The sequence below is a fragment of the Aptenodytes forsteri genome, unplaced genomic scaffold, assembly GCF_000699145.1.
Source record: "Aptenodytes forsteri isolate BGI_AS27 unplaced genomic scaffold, ASM69914v1 Scaffold65, whole genome shotgun sequence".
NCBI classification, from domain to species: Eukaryota; Metazoa; Chordata; class Aves; order Sphenisciformes; family Spheniscidae; genus Aptenodytes; species Aptenodytes forsteri.
In genome coordinates this window covers 5,807,765-5,814,593 of record NW_008795127.1, presented here as the reverse complement: position 1 = coordinate 5,814,593, position 6,829 = coordinate 5,807,765, and positions in this window count along the sequence as shown.

Here is a 6,829-nt window from a genome sequence, read left to right as displayed (position 1 = left end):
ACCACATAGCATTTTCAGGGCCATTTGTCTTTGATTAAACATTTGTGTTGGGTTTTAGAACAGAAACTTTTAATGCTCAGTTCCCAGTGCCACACCCCTCACCATTTCAAACTATTATTTCAAGCCTTTGCATGGCAGTCGCGGGCCTCAGCTGCTCAGCTGTAGAAAACATTTTCTCCAGCAGCAGCAGCAGCAGCAGCAGCTGCTGGCTGCTTGGCAGGTTCAGCAGCCAGCTGCAGGGCCAGGGCTGCCAGCACCGCTGGGGCTGCGGTGCGGCAGCAATGCCGATGCGGGCTGCCGCCATGCCGACAGGCTCGGATACCCCTCTAACTCTTCAACAGAAGACTTTGAGCACTTGTCTCTGTTTCAGTTCAAGAGGCTTTAGAAAGCCATTAGAAGATTTTTTTAATTGCTGTGATAAAAATGGGGTCACTGCCAGTCATCATAATTTCCTTCCAGAGTCCCAACCTTAAAAACTCGCCTTCCTTGAATGTTAAACTTTCTTTGCTCGGTAGCAGGCAAGCAGGCTGTCTCCCAAGCCAAAAAAAACTGTTGTTTTTGTGCACTCTCAGACATGACCAATATATTTGTGACTAGGTTTTCAATGATGCCCCGAGGAGCCGCGATACCTGCGATTCACTGCCACCTGGAGTTCAGGTTAAGCTGGAAGAGCGTCTCTACCTCCAGTTGTGTTTTAACTCTTCAGAATGGCTTTCAGATTTAATTTGGCACTCCTGACAGAGAAATTAGACTGGAAGTTAAGTTTAAATAGAAATAAAGGTGTATGTGTGTGTGTGTGTGTTTAAATCATGGTTTATTAAAGCAGAAGAGACTTGATATAAATAAAATATGACTTCTCTTCTCAGTAAACCATGTCCACATTGCTTTATTACCTTTAATCATGTAGTGCAAACACAGCTGGTATTCTTTCTCTATTTCTCCACTTCCCTTATTTTAAAATGGGCCTATTTATTTTATTATTATAAATAATATTCATGAGGTAGATATGTAAAAGCTTTAACATTTTATAAACTGTGCTGTATTTCTGTTTACTTAGTCATTTGCAAATTCAAGCAATTTTAGCAAGCACTAAAGCTCTGTTGTGTCTTTAGGTTCTTGAATATTCAGATTTCAATATCAAACCTCTGACTACCTAATAACTGTGAAAAAGTCCATAGTGTTTTCTAGGATGATAATAGACATTCCAATAAAAAATATTTCCTCAGCATTCCAGAGATATTGAGAGTAGTGGGTCACATCTCATAAAAAAATCTCCTATTTTCTGTGATATTTTGCCAATTAAATGCAGTTTCTGTTCCGATGGCACAAGGCTGTGTATACACACACAAAGTGCTTTTTAAAGAATATATTTACTTAGTAAATGTTACTGAGTTCCGAGAGCAGCTTATAATTCAAATCATGGACTGGATACACACTGACTCTTAGTTTTCAAGTAAGATTTTAAACGTATACTGTTAATGATTTAGCTCTCTAGTCAACAAATATGTTGCATGTGAAAGTGCAAATGCCTCCAGCTGAGCACCCTGGGAGACAGCTCAGATGAGCTGTGCAATGATTTGGCAAAAATCCATCTCAGGCCTGCACACCTCTTCAAATAAACCTTTCAAATGGCACAGCATAAAAAGTCTCTCTTTGACTTACCTCTCTTTTCACACATAAGGTGCTGATGGGAAGGGAGATGCAAATTAATTTTGATGCACACCTCTAACCTACTGTTTTGCCATTATGACCACGCTTCAGCAGGTTTGGTTTGCAGTTTCAGTCTGGGGCATGCACCCACACATTGAACGCAGCTCCAGAGGTACTGCTGCAAGCTTCTTCAGCCTTGTCCAGCCACACGTCCTTGCCTCCGGCGCACATCCCAAGGTACACAACATCTTTTGTAAAGAAAACTATTGTGGAGCTACACTACTTGCAGAATTAAACCATACCAGTCCCTAAGTTTGCAAAATTGAGCTCTGACTCATACAAGAGCAAATAGTCCCATCTACCAGACTTTCTTCCTTCTGGCTGCATTAGATATATCTATTACAAGAACTAACTGTTCAAACTGGATGTCGCTTTTAGGCATTTTGTCCATAAGCACTCAGTGACTGTAGCAGTGAAAAAGAGATCTTTCAAGGCTAAAAAGAGGTTATTTAACTTGAGATAGAAATTAAAAACGTTCCTGATTTTCCCATTAAAAAAAAATCCGTCTCTTGCAAACCAAAGCTTACATAAAAGTAAGATAAATAACTTTTCCTGTAACGTTTTGTATAGAATTGATCCACATGTCCTTCAAACCAAATGTTAATATTTTATTTTAAATCCCTCAGGCCTAATCTAGCTTAATATTTTTTTATTTAGTTTTACAGCTATATGGTCTGACAAATTTTCCTTTTGCCTATGAGAAGCAGAATTGCTTAAGCATGACTTATTATTGTGCTCTTCATCATATCACCTAACCTTAGGCTTAACTGGAAAGTGAGAAGCGGGTTGGTAGACTTATCTGAAAAAAGACTCACCTGAAAAAATATTTTTGAGATTCAGTTGATTAAAATCTTTTAAAGAATTTCTAAAAATTGGGTAATGAATGTTCAGTTTCAAAATTCTCCACAAGCAACTAAATTTACAATCTGGATTTAAAAATTGCTGAACACCCTCTCAGTTCAGAAGAAAGCTTATTAAAAATATACCCTGGCAAATTAAAGCAGCCCTCTGTCCCTTAATTAGGGCTTCATTTACTGTTATATTTTCCATTAAAATTTTAACAGACATTATTGAAATCTTTATGATTAACAGGACAATTATAATCTCTCCTCCACAGAAATAGGTCTTTCTGCTTGTTTTTTCACAAAATAATTTTTCTCTCAAGATCTTCTTGTTTTTTCACCTAAAATAATTGTTCTCAAGATCTTTCCTTTATAGATCAACCATCACTCTGTATATTTTTGTCATGTTTTGGCAAGATTTTTTTTTTAATTTCCCATATCATGGGCTTTCTCTTCCTCTTTTCTTTCTGGAGAGGTTTCTGGGCTTTTTCTCCTCTCTAGGTTTTTGGGTTGGTTTTGTTTGTTTCATAGATGTTTAATATGGATTTACTACTCCACTCCTTTTCTTTTCCTACATTTTTTTTTTATTTACTGTTTTCCCATATTCATCTTCCCCCTCATTCTCTGAAGCTGTCCTTACCTGTTATCATTTGGTTTTATCTTGGGGAATTATGAATACTTGCAATTTGCCATTAGCTGGCATGTCATGAGGGGAGGAGGACCCAAGAGTTGTATTTAAGGTTAGTTGAATCACTTCTACCTAATGGTGGTGAATAGACAGTGGAAGGAGGGACTGTCACCACCCACCTGGAACTGGAGGGGACTGACCTTGTCCCCTTCCTGCCCCTGAGAAAAATGAACTATTGCACGTTTTAAGCAGATATCCCCGTCTTGAGTCATGACTGAAGAAAACCATAGCACAAAGTGCCTTCACTCAAAGTTAAATATATGGTGCGAAAGTTAAAATATATGCTCCAGTGAAGGAGCCTCCAATCACTTCCCTTCACTCACTTGCTAATAGAGAGATTGTGCATCAGACAGCTGAAAAGATGAAGGGGCTGGGGAATTCCTTGAGGCCAGATTTTCTACCAGTAGGTGCGATAATGCTGGGAACTGAGGGGAGAATAGGTGAGGTTTTTTCCTTCTTTTGAGGAGGGGAAAAAAGCATGTACAAAATGTTATTACCTAGGTGGAATGTTGTTACCTAAAGCTAAATTTAGCAGAATACTAGACTTAATTGCTCTTTGGAAAATTTCTAAGGGAGCTCAGATAACCACAGGCAGTTCTTTGGCTTACTAATTTTTCATCTTCATGGGAGGACATTGTTAAAGTGTGCAGGCAGGGGATCCTGGCCTGGGGTTTGCTGAACAGAAAATGAGAAACTACTGAGCAGAAATTGCTGGACATAACAAATAACAAAGTGAGAAGCTGACAAAAGTTACAGATAGCGCTTTGAGGAATGACCAGCTTTCACAGACTGTTAAGGCGGAGTTATGTGAGAAATGGCCAGTTTTTGCAGATAATAGTAAAAGGGGAGCATTGAGGACCTTTTGGGGAGTACAACCTTGTGTTGCCAGCAGTACCTAGGTAAGTGTATCAGTAATACCAATCAGTATTATCAAGAGAACCATATAATACCAGTAAGTCGTACTATATAAAGCTGATATTACCTAGGAAGCAGTACTAGAAATACCAAATGTTGGTACAAATGTAGCAAAGCCACTGGGGAAAAACGTAATTATGGTTGGGCTTTTTACTTGGATGGAGATAAGAGCAGAGAAAGGGAGGGGGTCAAGGTGTTTGGGGGAAGAACAAGAATTGGAAAATGGAGAGAAGGGAGGACAAAAGGGTCTGGTCTAGTGTAATTGATCATAAGCATGCCTTTATAAACACTTGTTTGTGCCTAAGGCTACAATACACTATATATGTGTGTGTGTATTTATATCATGTAAACATAAAGTTAACGCATCTGTTCTTTCCCTCAAAGTTTTGCAAGGTGATACGACAGCAGAGGAAGATGATTTAAAATCTGCGAGGAGGAAGCATGCTCCACAAAGTCTTGAGAAGACAAAACTGGATTGCATTTTATAGGTTTGATAGAAAGCATGTCTCCTGATACAACAGTGGCTGTAGGACAGACAGTGATTTATAAACAGGAGAATTAGAAATGCAAGTTTGCCAACCTGTATGTGTTTAGCCTGCATTAACAGTTGATATTAGGCACCACGTCTTGGAGATAAGTTTCATATACTGCTTCAAAGTTTTATTGACAATTTATATATTGTATAAGATGTATAACCTACCAGTGGAAAGGGCATTTTTTTTTTTATCCTTACATTAAGAATTGTTTCTTCTTCTTTTAAACACAAGTACCTTATAGGAAGTTTTTAACTGCTATTTTTATTATATGCATTTCCTGATATAGGCTTCAAACTGATATTTTTAAAAGGATTATCTGAATTTAAATCTGTTGTTGTCATGAGAAGTCTTAAAATATAAAACATTTAAAAAGGGATTTGAAAATATTTAAGACTTCTATTTATGTACGTATGGTTATTGATATCAAGGAGAGGCAGGAGAGTATTTTTGTACTTTTACTCTGTGGTGATATTATTTTACTTAGACAAGTTGATTCCTGTAATCTTTAAGCCCCTAATGTTTGGAAGCAAGACTGTTTGCTGAAATATCGGGAAATTTTAATCAGGTCTGAACACAGGTTAATCAAAATTCTCACTTTGTATCATGTATCCCTCAATTTTGGCTGTATTTGAGAATCTTGGATAATGAAATTACAGTTCCACATTCTAATATATTCCACCTAGAATGCAGTGGAAAGGCTGAAGGACTAGTTACTAGCTGTAAATTAGGGAATCCTTATCAGCTGCATTCTCAGATTAAGCTTGATACAACACAGCTGGGGTTCTCTTTTATGTTTAATTCAGTGTTATAAATCATAACTCCTCTTTACTCAGCAGGTTTGTTACTGCACTCTCAAATTCTGGTTAATTTGGGTTTCTTGAATGATAATCACGTTCATTTTAAAAAAAGTAGCAAAAAAAATGACTGCATAGATGCCTGTAGTTCTCATGTATTGAAGTTTTCATAAACTAGAGCTTGTGACATCAAAGAAGATTCCCGGCTTGTGCTTGGAGTAATATTGGCACAGAAAGTAAGATTTCCCAGGAAGACAAATCTAACTTAAAATAGAACCGAGTATCAGTAAGAGTTGATAAACGTCAAAATTTTTTACACATTATGAATCTAGTCAAATTTTAGAATTATTATTGTCTTTTTATAATGAGTTAATTATAAAATTAACTTTTATATTTAACTTATTATTTATAAATGTTATTTATAAAAATAACTTTCAAAGTTGCTGATTAACAGCGGCTCTCTCTTGAGCAGAGCTTGGCTCCATGAACAGAGCTATTTCATAGCCATTGTATCACCTATGTTTCACATAAGGCCCACCTGAGGCCACAATAAAGTCAGCAGTAACAAAAGCTTCTCGAGTCCTAATGTACGCAAACTCTGACCTGGATCATATGTACAATTAAATTACCTGGTTTTCTAATTATTTCAGCTTTCAGTTAGTTTGTAGAAGCCAGTCAGTTTCAATACAACACCTCTGCACCGTTCAGTGGATTCAGCACCATTGGTTCACTTAAACTAAGATCACTTAGTTACCGTAAATGCCATCATGTCCATGGCTACAGAAAATTTGAAGCTTTTTTTTAAAATATGGATACAAAAGTCAGAATGTTATCTAAAGAGTGTTTGCATTTCCTAAGCTTCTAACTAGCCTGATGTTAAAGCAGAGTCTTTGCCAGAGGAGCCCTTATCAAATAAAAATAAATCTGCAAATGTCTTTAATCTTGTCTCATTATTTTAAACGCTTACTATGTCTTCAATAAAATAAAATGTACATTTATTAAACTTCTAAAAGGTATCTGTGTATATCTAAATCTGAAGCAGAAGTAGATACTGGGGCAACATACAATCTCATTTGCTGAACAGCTCTGTGTCTCTTATTAACTCAGTATTTCACCTTTATAAAATGCATATACACACATGCACATATATATGTGTATGCATATATACATATATACATATATACATATGCACATGCACACATTCCTGCACGTGCTTATATATATGTGTATAAGAATACAGGTATTCTTGTTTTGCACTAGTTATTGGATCAAGGTCAAATGATTAATGGGATGACCCAACAGTAAAGTTTTTGAAACCTTTGATTGAATATGAGAAACCTTTGA